Here is a 20,026-nt window from a genome sequence, read left to right on the forward strand (position 1 = left end):
CCATCCGCCACCCGCCTCCAAGGGAAAGAAATTCACAAATCGCTGCACAGAGAATTTAAATGTGTGCATTAAACACCAAGTGAACACCTGACACAACTGGCTGAGCAAATTTGGCCTTATTGGCTATTCATGAGGCAATGCTCATGCAAATATGCATTTGCTTTCGCATGCCAACTAATGCAGGGTCCATTGAACCAATGCCGCAAAGCGGTTTGCCCTGCGGGAATTAGTTCATGCTATACAGCACTATCCAGGAGCGCCTCGGGGAGGCTTCCCAATGCCCCCATACAACCGGGGGGGGGCAATGGGAAGCCTCCTCGTGGCGCCCCTGGATAGTGCTGTATAGCATGAACTAATTCCCGCAGGGCGATTGTTTTGCGGTTTTTGGTTTTGACCCTGCATATTTAGGCATGCGAAAGCAAATGCTTATTTGCATGAGCAATGTCTCGTGATTAGCCAATAGGCCAAATTTGCAAAGCCAGATTTGTCAGGTTCACTTGGTTGATGCACACATGCTTTTTCTTTGATTAAAAGGTACAGAGCGCCTTTTCACTACCCCTCTTCCCCCTGGGGGTGTTGTATATTTTTCTGCATTGGTTTGTACCATCTTCAGAACCACTATACATCTCTTCAAGAGTGTGACTGCCTTTGATCCAGATTGCCTTAGTGGAGACCGGTTTGTGTTCTCCATCTGCTCCATGTGGTTGGTTGCCCCTCGTTGCAACCCATGTTTGTGTTTATATTTTCTCTTCAATTTATATTTCCAGGGACAGTGACCTATTGCACTATTGAGCTCCAGTTGTCTGTGATTTTTCTAAAGGTGTTTTTCATCGTAGTCCCCCTTCATTACAGATGACCACTGCCTTGCTAAAGAAACTGAAGATAAATGTGTTGGACTGGCCAAGCATGTCTCCAGACCTAAACCCTATTGAGCATCTGTGGGGCATTCTCAAATGAAAGGTGGAACAGTGCAATGTTTCTAACATTCACTAGCTTTGTCATGGAGGAAAGGAAGCAGATTCCAGCTGCCATCTGTGAAGCTTTAGTGAACTCAATGCCCATGAGAGTCAAGGAAGTGCTGAAAAAGAATGGTAATCATGCAAAGTAATGACACTTGGGGCACAACTTTGACATTCTTCACTAAGGGGTTTGCTCACTTTTGTTGACAGAGCGTTAGACATCAATAGCTGTGTGTTGCGTTATTGTGATGGAGTAGCAAAGTTGCACTGTTATGCTAGTTGTACACTTACAAACTTTTGTAAAATATTTACAAAATGTGAGAGGTGTATTCACTTTTATGAGATACTGTATCTACATATATTTTTTTTTGTTTTTGAACTTTCTTGTACTCGATTGCACAAGAAAAAAAATATTCTCCAATATTATGTAGCAGCAATTTTTTTCCGTTTTTAAACATTAACCTAATTTTGACACACGTAAGGGGAGGTAACTTTAATTTCATGCATTGGGATTACACCACTGTTGATCTGACAGAAAACTGAGCGCTTTACACTTGACATTTACTTCTAAGCACAAGCCTTTTTGTTTTAGTTGTGATACCCATGAAGATTTATTACCCCTTTCTTGGCCACATTTTTATTTCTGTTACACCTCAAACTCTCTAGTAAGATCTTTCTAAATTCTTCCCCAAATTAGTAAGAAAGAAAAAATAAAGAGTAATGCAAAAAACTTGGCAAACATCTCCAGAATTACCTCAAGTTACAAAAGAATGAGTGGGTCCAGCCAGAAAAAACAAATTGTTTATTATTGTTGACACAGTTCTTAACAAATTTGCTCCAAAACACACATACATGCCATGAAAAAAGAAGTTTGATTGGATGTTTATCTGTACATAGCAAGGAAATGAACAGCGCTACTTAAAAACAGGCAAGTGCCTACCTGCAAAAGAGTGCAAGCCCCACTTGTGGAGTCGAATACACACCGAGCATACACATGACCTGTCTACCACTGGAGGAGGATGTTAGTTTCCTGTAACAGCTTGCATGCAACCTATTAAGTACTCGTCCCTCCCACTGCGAAGAAGTCGATCCTCCATGGGAGGGGCCTAACACTAACTAAATCCTAACCTATGTATATGCATAGCCTGGGTGCGGCTAATCAAATAAAATCGAAAATTGAATATTGCGCAAAAGGTGGATCAGCGCAACACCAGGCCGCCTCCGAATGGCCTCCAATCAGAGGTGCGCTGAGCCCCCCCAGAAACTACAAACGCACCTTGAACCCAAACAGAAGCTCTGCATATACACCAAATGTTGTATATGTTGGATGTTTATCTGCCCCGCCTCCCATACACACTCTGTACTCCAGAGATGCTTCACAAAAACAGCAAACGAGGTAATAATAATTCCAGTTTACTCACAACTGGTGCACACCATGCAATTTCAGAATGATGGGTCAAATCGATAATTTCAAATAGGTCCTATCTTATTTCCGATAGTTTTTCTAATCGTTTTTTTTCCGATTACTTCTGTACAAAATCATTCAGCAAAACTATCAAAAATCAGATCGGACCTGTCAGAAATTAATGATTTGATCCGTTAATCTTATGGGAAACTGCATGGTGTGTATCAGGCATACCACTACAAGAAAGGACTTATATTGCAAGCAAAAATATACTGTATTTTACATTTTTACACTGACTGGAGCAAAGTGCTTACATTTGATGCAGGTGGCATGTGACGTCCTCGGCAGTACCATAGCATGTTAATTTTGGCTTCAATTCTGAACCACCTAACAATAAAATCAGAGCAAATTGGACAGTGGCAGTGCAATGTTATTATGATCGAGAAGCGCCAGATCATTAGTGGGATGATAGGAAATCGAGCATCATACATCACTAGGTAAGGTTGGTGTTAGGTGTAGGGGCAGGAGGGGCATTGTTAGGTGTACCAGCAGTGAGGTTAGTGTTAGTTGAGGTGCAGTGGCATAGTTAACCTATTTTAGTTCCTGGACGTAGAAACTACGTCCAGGAACCATGCACGCTCCCGCAGCCGATCGCGCGCGTGCACGCGCGCTCCCGACCCGCGGTTCATTAGCCAGGCAATCAGTGAATCGGGCTATGGTGCCCGATCACTGATTCCTCTCCCCCGCTGAAAAAGCGACAGCTTCTCTCGGAAGCTGCACTTTTTCTGGCTATTACCTCCCCCATGCGTCTCTCTAAAAGTATGTTACACTTAGAGTGACGTCATGTAAACAAACTCATGGCCGCCATCTTGTGGCCAAAAAGTAAAACTACAACTAAAAGTAAAAAAAATAAAACTCAAGACACATTTACATTATAAAACTATTGTTTACATCCCACCCTCCCAAAAATACCCAAATAAAATGTTTAATATTAAAAAAAAACAAAAAACATTACAATAAAAAAAAACATGTAAATATTTACCTAAGGGTCTAAACTTTTTAAATATCAATGTAAAGATGAAATATTTCTATTTTTTTTTTTTTATTTTAAACTTGTAAATAGTGATAGATGCAAAACGGAAAAAATGCACCTTTATTTCCAAATAATATATTGTTGCCATACCTTGTGATAGGGACATAATTTTAATGGTGTAATAACCGGCTCATATGGGCAAATACAATACGTGAGTTTTATTTATGGAGGCATGTATTATTTTAAAACTATAATGGCTGAAAACTGAGAAATAATGAATTGTTTCCGTTTTTTTCTTATTCTTCCTGTTAAAATGCATTTACAGTAAAGTGGCTCTTAGCAAAATGTACCCCCCAAAGAAAGCCTAATTGGTGGCGGAAAAAAAAAGATATAGATCAGTTCATTGTGATAAGTAGTGATAAAGTTATAGGCTAATGAATGGGAGGTGAACATTTCTCAAGTGAAAACGACGGAACGCGAATGGGTTAAGGAGCTGTGGGCCCCAATGCAAGTTTTACAGTGGGGCCCCCCAAGCACTGTATAAATAACAATTGATACGGTGCACCAAACCCTGTCAATGGCAACTACAGTGTCAGAGGTGCAAGAAGAGGATAGGGAACAGCTTGTTAATGATTACCACTATTCAAAGTATCTATAGAAGTGATTATTATGAGCACAGGACCAATAGAGAGCTAATACTGTAGTTGAGAGAAGGCCCTTCGGGGCCCCTCTGACCCAAGGGCCCCAATGCGGTCGCTACCTCTGCAACCCCTATTGCTACGCCAGTGTTGTGGTGGCATTGAAGTTAGTGTTAGTTGTAGCGGCAGTGAAGTTAGTGCAAGTTAGGCACAGCTGTAATAGGATGTTTAGTGTTCGGTATAGCAGAATAGAAGGGTTAGTGTGAGGGAAGGGATTAGGAGACAAGTTTGACACAAGCATTTTGTTTTCAATAGTATAATATTGGTAATATAAAATCACTGATTTTAATACTATTGGCAGCTTGGACCAAATCATTAGTGTCAATGCTAAATGTACATTGAAGGTCAATTTGCAATGCTCGTTTTTTGAGAAACTAGTAACTCTGAGGTACACCTTTCTGGAATTGTATTTGATATAAAAGAAAATGCACTCCCCATTTTACCATGAAAGACACCTAAATTGCTTAAAGAAAACCCATGAAGTTTGCATTACATCAATTTAGATATTTACTATAGAAGGGAGAAGCTCCAGAGGCTTCCCCCGTCCTCCTCCACCATACTTATCCAGTGCTGGGAGCCCCGAAGCACGGACGCACTGCCCCTTCACAGTAACACAAATTTGCTCGAGCTTTGGCTGAAAAAGTTGAACCCTATCGGACTTGTGTTAATTCGCAGGCAACTTGTGCATATGAGAAGGAGCACAGACCCAATCGGGCTCTGCTTTTTCCACAAGCACCTGAGCGGGTTCATGTTACTGCACATGTGCAAGTCATCGACAATCACTTATCTGCGGTTTTTGGCTGGACCCAGTGGAGAAAATGCAAGGAGGAGCAGGACAAGAGAAGTCCTTTAACCTCTTGACGACCAGCTAACGCCGATTGGCGTAAACTGGTCGTCTGCGGTTTACCATGGAAACGGCCTTTCCATGTCAGTTCACGGAGGGTGTCTCGCCGGCAAAATGTAAACACGCGGGGAAGAAATCCCTACTGTTTACATCATACGGCGCTGCTGCGCAGCAGCACCGTAGGGCAGATCGGCGATCCCCGGCCTCTGATTGGCCGGGGATCGCCGGCATCTGATAGGCGGAAGCCTATCCTTCAATGCGCAGGACGGAACTCCGTCCTGCGCATTATGGAGAGAGGGAGGGAGGGAGGTAAGGAGGCAGAGGGCAGAAATGGCTGCGAAGGGGGGCTTTGAGGAACCCCCCCCCCCCCCGCAAAATGCAGATGGCCGGCGGCGATCAGACCCCCCCGGCAGGACATTCCCCTAGTGGGGAAAAAAGGGGGAAGTCTGATCGCCCTGGCATAATACTGATCTGTGCTGCGGGCTGGAGAGCCCACGCAGCACAGATCAGGCAAATCGCCCCTGGTCGGCAAGTGTTTAAATTATCCAAAGGCTTCCCTCTGCCAAGGTAAGTACCAAAATTGGGCACTTATTTTCTCTACAGGTTTCCATTGAAAAAAAACTGTCATTCTGGCAAAACTTTGATGAAATTTTCGGTAAGCAATAATATCCTGGCTTTTCTCTCTGCAATTCACCTTTGGAACTCACTGTTTATTGGAAAGGTAGTCTTACCAACCATAATCACACATGATGATACCACATAGTGAAGTTTAAAGAGGAACTCCAGTGAAAATAATGTAATAAACATTTTTTTTAATTATGTATAAATGATTTAGTCAGTGTTTGCTCATTGTAAAATCTTTAGTCTTCCCGATTTACATTCTGACATTTATTGCATGGTGACATTTTTACTGTGGGCAGGTTAAGTAGCTGCTGCTAGCTGTTTTGGCTGTTGGAGACAGCGCACCGGATAGAGTACTGGATATATCTTTAAAGAGAAACTCCAACCAAGAATTTAACTTTATCCATCAGGGGGATGGTCTGTTTGTGAAAAGCAATAGATTTCTCATGTAAAAAGGGTATCAGTTACCGATTGGGATAAAGTTAAATTCTTGGTTGGAGGTTCTTTTTAAAGATATATCCGGTACTCTCTCAGGTCACATGACTGAAGATAACTGCTCTATTTATGGGGCATGCTGCATACTCAGCGCTGCATGTTGGCACTTTATAAATACAATAAATAAATAAATATACTCATACAGCTAAGCTGTATTCATGCTATATAGAGATATTCTATATATTATTGTGGCAGCAGATTGTTGCTGCTGTCAGAGGCTTTTGGTATCACAATGCCCTATCAAACAGCAGCTGGAGTGGGGATTTGCAGGTCTTGGTGTGCATGCACATTATTTCTAAAGGCACTCCATAACAGAGGTAGGAGCAGAGCAATGACATACAGAATGGAACTGCAGGCTCTAGCTTGCCATGTTTGGACAAATTGCATACCCGAGGAAGTAGTTGCCACCACAAAACATGTTTCATGTGTACCATTAAAGTTTGTATTTCCTCCAACAGCTAATATTATATAATGTATCTTTATTCTTGTAGGGAAGTAACACTCCTCTCCAGTTTTATGACTTAAAGGGCTTGTTTCCACAAGAAGCGGTGCGATGTAGCCGCATTGCATCGCGGATGTCCTGAAACACATGCACAGCAATGGAGAGGTTTCCACTGCATGCATGTTGTGCGGACCGGTGCGGAGCGATGAGAGAATCTGCAGCATGCTGCAGATTCTCGTACGGCCACATCCGCACGCAGCCACGTCCCATCTCCTCAATTGACTTCCGCATCAGGAGATGCGGAAATGATGCAGGTGTTTTCAAATTTGACCATACTTATGTAATCTCCCCCACTGCTTGCCCAGACCCATGTCTGTACTACTCTCCCCCTCTGCAATCTACACTACAATCTGTGCAATGCCCAACAGGAATACATTTGCTAGCTACATATAATAACTACAAGCTTCTATTTTGTTTTTTTAGTCATTCTTGGTGGTGCATATTCAAAGTGTTCAGATTAACCAAGTGTAAGATGGGCAAATCTGATTTCAGCTGTAATTTTATGTTATTGAACTGTAACACCTATGCTTAGAATGTTTGCACATTTAGATATGTAAAAGTCATTAGAATGAAACCTAGAGGTTAGTCTTTGTGGGAGTTACAGTCCATTAAATGATTAACCACATCATGTCATGTCCTATTGTAACTCTTTGTTCTTGTAGTGACTGAGCAAACTGTAAAGCTGTTCTGACAGGGTGAATATTAACACATGGAAATATGCAGAGCACTGGAATTTCTTACTCAGCAGTTAACAGAGCAGGAACATCTATTCCCCAGTACATACTGTATCTAGATTAACATATCAACTGCATGTCCTCCAATGCACTAGACTACAGAAAAAGCTATTTAACATGTGGGAAAGGATTTTACTTTACCAAGAAGTATTACAAAAAGCAACTTGCAGAAAATAAGAAACATTCATGTGCACACTTCCAGTAATTTTGTTGGATATCTATTTAAAAGAAGCAAGCATAGAGTTAGAAAATGAAACCTAAAGAAGAAATGTAGTGAATAGAATGAAATAAAAGTAATTGCTTATTGTTTTACAGTATTTATTCATAAATAAATTAATCAAGGTTTGCCCATTGTAAAATCTTACCTTATCATGGTTTAAGTTCTTAACCATTTGTCAATACAGGTGGTGTTCCCCTCATGGATCAGAGCAATTTTCACATTTCAGCGCTCCTCCGATTCATTCACCAATAACTTCATCACTACTTATCACACCAAAATTATCTATATTTTGCTTTTTTCACCACCATTTAGGCTTTCTTTGGGTGTTTTTATTCCAAAAGGATTTTAACAGGAATTGTAAGTAAAAAAAAAAAAAAATTTCTCAGTCCCGGTCATTACAATGTTTAAATTATGTCCCTAGTACAATGTATGTCAACAATATTTTATTTGGAAATTAAAGTGTATTTTTCATTTTTGCAGCCATTTAAAATATATCACTAAATACAAGCCCTTATTTGGAGAATTAACATTAATATACCCTCATGACATTGACATACACATTAAAAAGTTGAGTCCCTAAAGTAACTATTCATGTATTTTTTGAAAATGTCACTTTTTTTTAATACAAGTGTTTTATTTTGGTAATGGGGCAGGGTGGGGGGAGGGGGGTTGGTTGATATTTTTTTATTTTTAATCTTTATTTAATTTGATGTATGTAGGTGTAATTTTACTATTTAAACACTAGATACCCCCCCCCCCCCCTCACACACACACACGCAATATTCCTGTGTACTGTGAACAGTGCACAGGAAGTATGTGTGTGTTTTCACATTCACATTGTCTAGGTCCACCGGCATCTCATTGATCATTGATCACAGGCGCTTTGATCAGTGAATGAGAACATGTGTGTGAGAGATCGCGGAAAAGCCGCCGCATGTGCTACTGAGCAGGCGGCTGATTCCGCATCCAGTGCGGTGGTTTGCATGCGGAAGCGTGTGTCTGGTAGCAGGGCAGAACGCGGAAAAGCCACCGCATGCAACAACAGTAAGGCGGCTGGTTCCACGTCCAGCGCGGTGGTTTGCACACGGCAGCGTGTGTCTGGTGTGGCTGAGTCTGTTAGTGCACATAGGCTTAGGAATACAGGCGCGCGCGCTGAGAGGCAGAATTCTTATACTAAGCAGGAAGAGTCAGCTGACCACGCCGATCAGCTGACTCCAGAGCAGGATACTATTGGTTGAGCAATTAGGGGTGGTGCTGGTGAGCACTACTCCATATATAGTTCCTGCTGGTCACTTGCAAGTTGTCTGCCGTTGCGATCACTACGTGGAAGCACTCAGACCTAGTCAGATTCTTCAGTGCGTTTCAACCAGGTGGACCTGGGAATTCACACTTAGCCAGATTATTTGTATTGTATTCTGTTTATGCTTAAGCTAGTTCCAGGGTGTAGAGACCAAGGACCTCACACCCAGCTTAGGGAGCTGTGTTATCATCTGTGTTATACCTCAAGTTAGTTCCAGGGTGTAGAGACCAAGGACCTCACACCCAGCTTAGGGAACTGTTTTATCATCTGTGTTATACTTCAAGATAGTTCCAGGGTATAGAGACCAAGGACCTCACATCCAGCTTAGGGAACTGTACTATCATCTGTGTTATCTTTCAGACTAGTTCCAGGGTGCTGAGACCAAGGACCTCGCACCCAGTCTAGGGAACTGTATTACCATCTGCGTATACTTCAGACTAGTCCCGGGGTGCTAAGACCAAGGACCTCGCACCCAGTATAGGCATTGTTTGATGTATGTTATGACTTATAGCTTTTCTGACTACTCCTCTGTCTTCTGATTCGGTACCTCGCATATCTGATATTCCGTTGCCAGACCCTGCTTGACTTGTATACCGAATCAGCCTTCTGACTTTGTACTTTATCTGTCAGTATGTTGCCGACCAGGCGTGCCCGACCTCGAGAGCTATCTCTCCCCTTAAGAGATAGTCTCCAGATCAGATAGTGACATTCACCTTCAGGTGTCACTCACTCTCTGACCCTTCCTGTCTCCAGCCTGACTCCTCCCCTTGGAGAACCTCAGGCTGCTGGAAGGTTAGCAATATATCTGTATTATCGGTGATTCTGCAGATCATCAATAATCGGGTATAAATGTGCATTCTTGGTGATACTGCAGATCACCAATAATTGGGTATATATCTGCATTCTTGGTGATACTGCAGATCACCAATAATCAAATTCTCTCTGCGTGCTGACACCAATCGTTACAGAACGGCAGACCAAACCCAAATGGACTTACCACCTCAGTGGAAAATTTAATCTCGGTGCTGAACAATCATCAGACCCAGATCAACACCTTAAATGGGTCTGCGCAAGCCCTACAGACGGCTGTGGGTACAGTGCGATCTCCTCCTAGCACAGACATACGTATGTCCATACCTGAAAGGTTTTCTGGCCACAGATCTGACTTCCGAAACTTTAAAAATCGAGTGTTGTCATACTTTGAGTTGAGACCTAGTTCCTCAGGAACTGTAGCACAGAAAATTACGTTTATCAAGACACTATTATCAGGAGATTTCCAGACTTGGACATATAGTCTCCAGCCAGGTGATAGTGCGTTAGTTTCAGTTGATGCATTTTTTGACGCTATGGCCATAATTTACGATGATCCAAATATTGCCTCTACCGCTGAGCAGAAGCTCAAGACGTTGCGGTAGGGCAGAGATCCGGTCGAAAATTACGCAGCTGAGTTCAGAAAGTGGGCAGTTTCAGCCAGATGGAGCTCATTCGCTTTATTAGACTGTTTTTTATCAGGGCTGTCAGACGTAGTGATGGGCGAACACCTGGATGTTCGGGTTCGGGAAAGTTCGCCGAACATGGCCGAGATGTTCGGCATGTTCGGGCCGAACCCCGAACTTCCCGAACATCCCTATTTTGGGGGCCCTATGGGGTCGCAGGCATAAGGGGGGAGCATGCCCCGATCGCGGGGGGGGTCGGAAATTCCCCCCACCCCCTCCGCTAGCGCTCCCCCCTCTGCCCGCTTCCCCATTCAAAAGTTTCAAGAAGTACCTGTATAGCGGATGGCCTGGCAGTGGGCGGCACTGTGGAGTGAGGAGGAGGAGGAGTCCGGAGAGTGACGAGTTGAGGGAGGCCGGGCAGCGGGCGTGAGGTCAGCGAAAGGGCGGAACTTCCGCCCTTTCTCTGACCTCACGCCCGCTGCCCGGCCTCCCTCAACTCGTCACTCTCCGGACTCCTCCTCCTCCTCACTCCACAGTGCCGCCCACTGCCAGGCCATCCGCTATACAGGTACTTCTTGAAACTTTTGAATGGGGAAGCGGGCAGAGGGGGGAGCGCTAGCGGAGGGGGTGGGGGGAATTTCCGACCCCCCCCGCGATCGGGGCATGCTCCCCCCTTATGCCTGCGACCCCATAGGGGGGCCGTATTGCGGCCTGTTCGGCCGAACAGGGCCCTGTTCGCCCGAACAGGGGCCCTGTTCGGCCCTGTTCGGGGGCATACAGAAGTTCGGGGCGAACCCGAACTTAAAAGGCCGAACACCATGAGGTGTTCGGCCGAACTCGAACATCACCCGAACAGGGTGATGTTCTGCAGAACCCGAACAGTGGCGAACACTGTTCGCCCAACACTAGTCAGACGCAGTCTCAGACTTGATGTTGAGTCATCCTGAGCCCAAGTCTCTCGATGAGGCCATTCATTGGCCATCAGAATTGACCGTCGTGTACGATACCAAAGACAGAACAATGTGAGATATTTGTCCTACGCAACGTCTCCTTCTGTTCCATCTCCACCTGCTTCGCCTCCACCGGAACCAATGCAGATTGGTCGGTCGAGATTGTCTCAGGTGGAATGGAGACGCAGGGAAACAGAGCAGCTCTGTCTTTACTGTGCAGAGGGGGGTCATAAGGTACAGAATTGTCCCAAGAAGTTGGGAAACGCTGCCGCCTAGGTGTAGTTGGAGGTAATACCCTAGGCGCGCAGTCGTTACCTCTCAATGATAAACGTTTTCTTCTCCCTTGCACTATATCTTGGCAAGATAAGACAGAGACTACTGAGGCCTTCATTGATTCAGGCTCAGCAGCTAATTTTATGGATTACGAATTTGCTAAGAAATTGGGAATCCCGATCTCCCCTTTAAAACAACAGATTCGGGTCACTGCGGTGGATGATTCCCCTCTGCAGAGTAATCACCCTCTTTCCCAGACCCCAGATTTGGGGGTCACAATAGGGGTCTTGCATAAAGAAAGTTTATCATTTTTTGTGTTACGAATGGCAACCTCCACGATCATTCTTGGCATGCCATGGTTACAGATTCACTCGCCTCAGATCAATTGGGCCACGGGTCAGCTAACCAGCTGGTCTGCCCATTGCTATCAACATTGTCTTGCGAAAGTAACCTTTGGTAAAACCAAGATTCACATGGAGGGATTGCCAGAGCAATATTCAGAATTTGCAGACGTATTCTGCCCCAAGTCAGCAGATAAACTTCCTCCACACCGTCCCTTTGATTGCCCCATTGATCTTAGGTCTGGTTGTATGCCCCCTAGAGGTCATCTCTATAACTTATCTGGGCCAGAGAAATTGGCCATGCAGGAATACATCCGAGAAAACTTAGCTAAAGGTTTTATTCGCCCTTCTCGATCTCCGGCCGGGGCAGGGTTCTTTTTTGTGAAAAAGGATGGTGGCCTACGGCCTTGCATTGACTATTGGGGCTTAAATAAAATCACAGTAAAAAATCGCTATCCTTTGCCGTTAATAGACGATTTGTTTACTCAAGTCACCAATGCTAAGATTTTTTCGAAATTGGATCTGAGGGGTGCTTACAACCTTGTGCGAATCAGGGACGGTGATGAATGGAAGACGGCCTTTAACACACCCGACGGCCATTACGAGTACCTAGTGATGCCTTTCGGGTTGTGTAATGCCCTGGCCGTCTTTCAAGAACTGATCAATGAGTTCTTTAGAGAGGTATTGGGCAAATTTGTCTTGGTATACTTAGACAACATACTAATTTTCTCGTCCAACCTCTCAGAGCACAGAGATCATGTTAAGTTTGTGTTACGGAAGTTGAGACAAAACATGCTGTACACTAAGCTGGAGAAATGCATATTTGAAGTGACCTCTGTCGCCTTTCTAGGGTACATAATTTTAACCTCTGGCCTCTCTATGGACCCTGGGAAAGTTTCAGCTGTGTTAGATTGGCCTCAACCTGTGGGATTGAAGGCTCTCCAGAGGTTCCTGGGGTTCGCTAACTACTACAGAAGGTTCATAAAGGGGTACTCTACGGTGATCTCACCTCTCACCAGTCTCACAAAGAAAGGGGCAGATACTCACCACTGGTCCCCTGAGGCCCATGATGCTTTCTCAACTCTAAAGAAATTGTTCTGTACTGCACCCATTTTGAGACATGTTGACACCACATTCCCCTTTATTGTGGAGGTAGATGCCTCAGAGGTAGGGGTAGGGGCTGTGCTGTCTCAGCGTTCTGAGTTGCAGGGAAAGTTACACCCCTGTGCCTATTTTTCATGTAGATTTTCACCCGCTGAGAAAAACTACGATATAGGCAATAGGGAACTTCTAGCCATTAAGTTGGCCTTTGAGGAATGGAGACATTGGCTAGAGGGTGCAGAACATACCATTACTGTCTATACTGACCACAAGAATTTGGAGTACATTGAGGGCGCTAAGAGACTTAGCCCCCGACAGGCTCAGTGGTCATTGTTCTTCTCGAGATTCAGATTTGTAATCACGTATACCCCTGGTAGTAAAAACATCAAAGCTGATGCTTTGTCCAGATGTTTTGAGCCCGAGACAGCACAGCCCTCAGACCCAGAAACCATTTTGCCGCAGAAAGTGGTTCTGGCCGCCACTGAGACCTGGAGGGACTGGACTAAGACGTTGAGTCCGTTCCAACAGGATGTACCTGAGGGAAAGCCTGAAGGAGTCATGTTGAACCACTGCCTTTTCGTCTACAAATACTGCAGTTGTTCCATTCTCACAAGAATGCGGGGCATCCTGGAGCCACCAGAACTCAGGACCTTGTAGCGAGATGTGCCTGGTGGCCTTCATTGGCAACTGACTGCAAAGAGTATGTAAGAGAATGTGCAGTGTGTGCGAGATGCAAACCCTCCCATCAGGCACCTGTTGGGACATTACAACCACTGCCAGTCCCGAGGGAACCATGGACCCATCTGTCCATGGATTTTGTGGGCGAACTCCCTAGGTCTGAAGGCATGACGGCCATTTGGGTGGTAGTCGATCGTTTCAGCAAGATGGCCCATTTTGTCCCCCTGAAAGGACTCCCCTCGGCCCAGGAGTTGGCCGATCTATTCATTCAACATATTTTCCGGCTGCATGGTATTCCGGAAAATATAGTGTCAGATTGGGGAGTCCAATTTGTTTCTAAGTTTTGGAGGGCATTCTGCCATCAGTTAGACATGGAGCTATCTTTTTCATCAGGCTACCACCCACAGACCAATGGCCAGACCGAGAGAACCAATCAGTCTCTGGAACAGTTTTTGAGATGTTATGTGGCAGATGTTCAAACTGACTGGGTCAAATTCCTGCCAATTGCAGAATTTGCACACAACAACTTGAGGAGCTCCTCCTCAGGTTTTTCTCCATTCCAGGTGGTGACTGGAAGATCACCTAAGTTCACCCCATTGCCAGTGGCTGCCACTCCATTTCCAGCCCTAGAGGATTGGCAGAGATCCTTGAAGCAGATGTGGGGAATGGTAGAAAGAAACTTGAGGAGGGCTTTTCAGAGTCAGAAGAAACAGGCTGATAAAAGACGTTCCATAGAGTGGGAGATTGCTCCAGGGGACTTGGTCTGGGTGTCCACACGACATTTGGCTCTGAAGCAACTGTCTCCCAAGTTAGGTCCCAGATTTGTGGGTCCGTTTCCTGTGATAAGGAAAATCAATGATGTCACTTATGCCATTGATCTCCCCAGCATGCGGGGTGTGAGATCATTCCATGTGTCCTTGCTCAAGCCGGCAGTGCACGTGGATTCGCTCCCCCTACCCCTGTGTTGATTGATGACCAACCTGAATATGAGATTGAGAAGATTCTCGACTCCCGACTTGTGCAGAACTACGTGCAGTATTTGGTGCATTGGAAAGGGTATGGCATTGAGGAGAGAACTTGGGTGTCAGAATGTCACATGCATGCAGAGGAGTTGAAAAGGGAGTTTCATAACTTGCATACTGAGAAGCCGGGCAGGAGATGTCTGGAGTCCACTCCTCGGCGGGGGGGGGGGGGGGTACTGTGAGAGATCGCGGAAAAGCCGCCGCATGTGCTACTGAGCAGGCGGCTGATTCTGCGTCCAGTGCGGCGGTTTGCACGCGGAAGCGTGTGTCTGGTAGCAGGGCAGAACGCGGAAAAGCCGCCGCATGCAACAACAGTAAGGCGGCTGGTTCCACGTCCAGTGCGGCGGTTTGCACGGGGCAGCGTGTGTCTGCTGTGGCTGAGTCTGTTAGTGCACATAGACTTAGGAATACACGCGCGCGCGCTGAGAGGCAGAATTCTTATACTAAGCAGGAAGAGTCAGCTGACCACGCCGATCAACTGACTCCAGAACAGGATACTATTGGTTGAGCAATTAGGGGTGGTGCTGGTGAGCACTACTCCATATATAGTTCCTGCTGGTCACTTGCAAGTTGTCTGCCGTTGCGATCACTACGTGGAAGCACTCAGACCTAGTCAGATCCTTCAGTGTGTTTGAACCAGGTGGACCTGGGAATTCACACTTAGCCAGATTATTTGTATTGTATTCTGTTTATGCTTAAGCTAGTTCCAGGGTGTAGAGACCAAGGACCTCACACCCAGCTTAGGGAGCTGTGTTATCATCTGTGTTATACCTCAAGCTAGTTCCAGGGTGTAGAGACCAAGGACCTCACACCCAGCTTAGGGAACTGTGTTATCATCTGTGTTATACTTCAAGATAGTTCCAGGGTGTAGAGACCAAGGACCAAGGACCTCACACCCAGCTTAGGGAACTGTACTATCATCTGTGTTATCTTTCAGACTAGTTCCAGGGTGCTGAGACCAAGGACCTCGCACCCAGTCTAGGGAACTGTATTACCATCTGCGTATACTTCAGACTAGTCCCGGGGTGCTGAGACCAAGGACCTCACACCCAGTATAGGCATTGTTTGATATATGTTATGACTTATAGCTTTTCTGACTACTCCTCTGTCTTCTGATTCGGTACCTCGGATATCTGATATTCCGTTGCCAGACCCTGCTTGACTTGGATACCGAATCAGCCTTCTGTCTTTGTACTTTATCTGTCAGTGTGTTGCCGACCAGGTGTGTCCGACCTCGAGAGCTATCTCTCCCCTTAAGAGATAGTCTCCAGATCAGATAGTGACATCCACCTTCAGGTGTCACTCACTCTCTGGCTCTTCCTGTCTCCAGCCTGACTCCTCCCCTTGGAGAACCTCAGGCTGCTGGAAGGTTCCTGTGCTCCCAGAGCAGTGTCTCTTTACTGTCTTATATCGCCTGCTCAGCAGGTGCGTTACTCAAAGTATTACTGTTACAGCAAACACTCACATACCTATAGGTGTCCAGAGGTGAGCAATATATCTGTATTATCGGTGATTCTGCACATCATCAATAATCGGGTATATATCTGCATTCTTGGTGATACTGCAGATCACCAATAATCAGATTCTCTCTGCGTGCTGACACCAATTGTTACAATGTGTTCCCATTCACTGATCAGTGTACTAACGGACAGCGACCGGAACACATGCAGTAGTACGCACTGTGGGCGATTGCGGCGAGGTACATATATCTACGCACCTGGAGCTATGATGCAGTCTCAAGGGGCGTAGATATACTGTATCTGGCTCAAGAACCAGTTAAAGCAGATCATACCTACATCAATTTTACTGTTTGATTCCAAGGGATTTAATGACGCTGATTGAATCTGCCAGAATCCTGTTGCATCACCATGTACAATTGATTACATTTCAATATATTTTGACCTAAAAACACTTGGAAGTATCAATTGGACAGGATGGACAATTTCCTTTGATCAGGAGTGGGACAGGAACCACAGCTGATCATTAGGCCATAGCTTTGCACGGCAATGAACAGTGCTATGCTACGGTTCAATCAAGTTGTTCAGTTTTCAGTTGATTTCCTACTGAAATGTGTAGATCATATTCTGATCAGAGAGTGACCAATCGTTTTGTCATAGAAATATTGATGTATGTCTGGGCACCTTAAAATTGGTCCTCCCATCCATGCTGGCAGTTATAGATAGAGGCATTATTCTCTTCAGAGTACCCAAAGAAGCAGGAGGTAGATAAAAGGCAGGGCCTCTACTAGTCAGCCTTAGACTGCCATTGCTATAGCCACTGCCATCATGGCCTCACCTTCTTTCTACCTCCTAGCTTTTTTAGGTTGACAGGAGATAATACTGTTATTTAACTGCTAGAGTGAATTGAATCTTACTTTTGAAAATTTACTTTTGAAATGCATTCTTCAGGGCAAACAGAAAACTGTATTCAAGTACAGCTATGTTTTAACACAATTTAAAAAAAAAGTGAATTTTCGCCTTAAAAAAGTTTAAAATCAATAGCTAATGCAATCCAGCGCCCCTACCTAACAGTGACTCATTTTTCTGCCAATAACACTATGGTTCCCATGTTCTGGCTGATTAGTAGTGTAGGGTGATGGGAATCCTAATGGATCTCTCACCTTCCTTTAGTCTCAATACCCCAATCTCCTCTGCAGTCTTCACCCTATGTGGCACATCCCAGCTCAGCCAAGAGTTGACTGAACACGTCTTCCCAATACTCAGTTACACCCCATTATAAAAAAAAGTATGAATGGCCCGGGTACATATCAGTATAATAAAACAAAAAAAGGGGAGGTAATCAGCGATGCTCATCTCGATTTTGGATATCCGGGTAACCCGGATATCCGACCATTTTTACACTATCCGGCCGGATCCGGATTCCGGATAGTTGGGCACAAATCCGGATAGCTATCTGCAGATAGTTTCACCCATGACCCGGATATCCACGTATTTCTACCAGATATCCAAATCCAATTACTAGTTCAGTGGCGGACCACCACCACCACCATTCTCTCTCACCTTCCAGGGATTTGTAGGCTGTCAAAAGCAAGCTTACATACTTTGGCCAGGAATTGAACCCAGGTCAACTGCTTGGAAGGCAGCTTTACTCACCACTATACTACCGACAGCATTACATGCTGAAGCCAGCCTAGCATGTACCATTGTGATATACCCAAGAGAAAAATGAGCTTGCTTATTTGCCTAATTTGCTAGATGAAAGCAGTGGGACACATCATGGTGAAACTGCTTGCAGGCTTCAATTAAAGACTTCAGAATCAGAAAGATCATGTGCCCCCCTGGATGATGCTGGTGTAACACATACAGCAAAGGACAGCAATTTGAAGTCTGGAAGATTCCAGGGCAAGGGTGGGAAGGAAAAAAGCTAGGTGGCCATGTAACCCTTCCTGCTAACCTAAAGCTTACTTGTGGCTTACAACACATTGGCTTAAAGGGAAGGTTCGGGGAGGGCTGTAAAAAAATAAAAATCAAAATCCACTTACCTGGGGCTTCCTCCAGCCCGTGGCAGGCAGGAGGTGCCCTCGCCGCCGCTCCGCAGGCTCCCGGTGGCCTCCGGTGGCCGACCCGACCTGGCCAGGCCGGCTGCCAGGTCGGGCTCTTCTGCGCTCCAAATGCCGGCACTTCTGCGTCCCACGCGGACGCGCTGACGTCATCGGACGTCCGCCGGGCTGTACTGCGCGGGCCCAGAACTACAGAACTAAGTGTGGTGTCACAGTTCACGTATCTTTTCAACTACAAGAAAGGCCCAGGAGTAGTCTTAGCTACCGTAATATCTATGTTATGGCAGGGCCCTTATTACACTTTCTCTTACAGAGCTATGGAAACCGTTTTGCCCATGCGATAAAGCGAGGTGAAAAAATTAAATTATGCCTAGAAGAGGATGGTTTCAATCCATCAACCTCTGGGCTATGGGCCCAGCACACTTCCGCTGCGCCACTCTGCAGTCTGCTTACATTTGTATACAATCTTCAAGTTTAAGAAGGGTACATTAGTTGAAATAGTTACACTACAATCTATGTTACAGCAAGGTCCTAATGACACTTTCTCTTAAGGGGCTATGGCAGCCGATTGGCCCATGTGGTAAAGCAAGGTGTTAGTGTTGGGCGAACATCTAGATGTTTGGGTTCGGGCCGAACAGGCCGAACATGGCCGCGATGTTCGGGTGTTCGAGCCAAACTCCGAACATAATGGAAGTCGATGGGGACCCGAACTTTCGTGCTTTGTAAAGCCTCCTTACATGCTACATACCTCAAATTTACAGGGTATGTGCACATTGGGAGTGGGTACAAGAGGAAAAAAAAATTAGCAAAAAGAGCTTATAGTTTTTAAGAAAATCGATTTTAAAGTTTCAAAGGGAAAACTGTCTTTTAAATGCGGGAAATGTCCTTTTTTCTTTGCACAGGTAACATGCTTTTTGTCGGCATGCAGTCATAAATGTAATACATATAAGAGGTTCCAGGAAAAGGGACCGGTAACGCTAACCCAGCAGCAGCACACGTGATGGAACAGGAGGAGGGCGGCGCAGGAGGAGAAGGCCACGCTTTGAGACACAACAACCCAGGCCTTGCATGCGGACAAGAAGCGTGCGGATAGCAATTTGCTTTTTGTCGGCATGCAGTCATAAATGTAATACATATAAGAGGTTCCAGGAAAAGGGACCGGTAACGCTAACCCAGCAGCAGCACACGTGATGGAACAGGAGGAGGGTGGCGCAGGAGGAGAAGGCCACGCTTTGAGACACAACAACCCAGGCCTTGCATGAGGACAAGAAGCGTGCGGATAGCAATTTGCATTTTGTCGCCATGCAGTCATAAATGTAATACAGATGAGAGGTTCAATAAACAGGGACCGGAAACGCTAACCCATGACAGATGTTCATTGTTCATGTTACTTGGTTGGGGTCCAGGAGTGTTGCGTAGTCGTTTCCAATCCAGGATTGATTCATTTTAATTTGAGTCAGACGGTCTGCATTTTCTGTGGAGAGGCGGATACGCCGATCTGTGACGATGCCTCCGGCAGCACTGAAACAGCATTCCGACATAACGCTGGCTGCCGGGCAAGCCAGCACCTCTATTGCGTACATTGCCAGTTTGTGCCAGGTGTCTAGCTTCGATACCCAATAGTTGAAGGGTGCAGATGGATTGTTCAACACAGCTATGCCATCTGACATGTAGTCCTTGACCATCTTCTCCAGGCGATCGGTGTTTGAGGTGGATCTGCATGCTTGCTGTTCTGTGTGCTGCTGCATGGGTGTCAGAAAATTTTCCCACTCCAAGGACACTGCCGATACCATTCCCTTTTGGGCACTAGCTGCGGCTTGTGTTGTTTGCTGCCCTCCTGGTCGTCCTGGGTTTGCGGAAGTCAGTCTGTCGGCGTACAACTGGCTAGAGGAGG

This window comes from Hyperolius riggenbachi, chromosome 6 (assembly GCF_040937935.1).
Source record: "Hyperolius riggenbachi isolate aHypRig1 chromosome 6, aHypRig1.pri, whole genome shotgun sequence".
In the NCBI taxonomy this organism is placed as follows: domain Eukaryota; kingdom Metazoa; phylum Chordata; class Amphibia; order Anura; family Hyperoliidae; genus Hyperolius; species Hyperolius riggenbachi.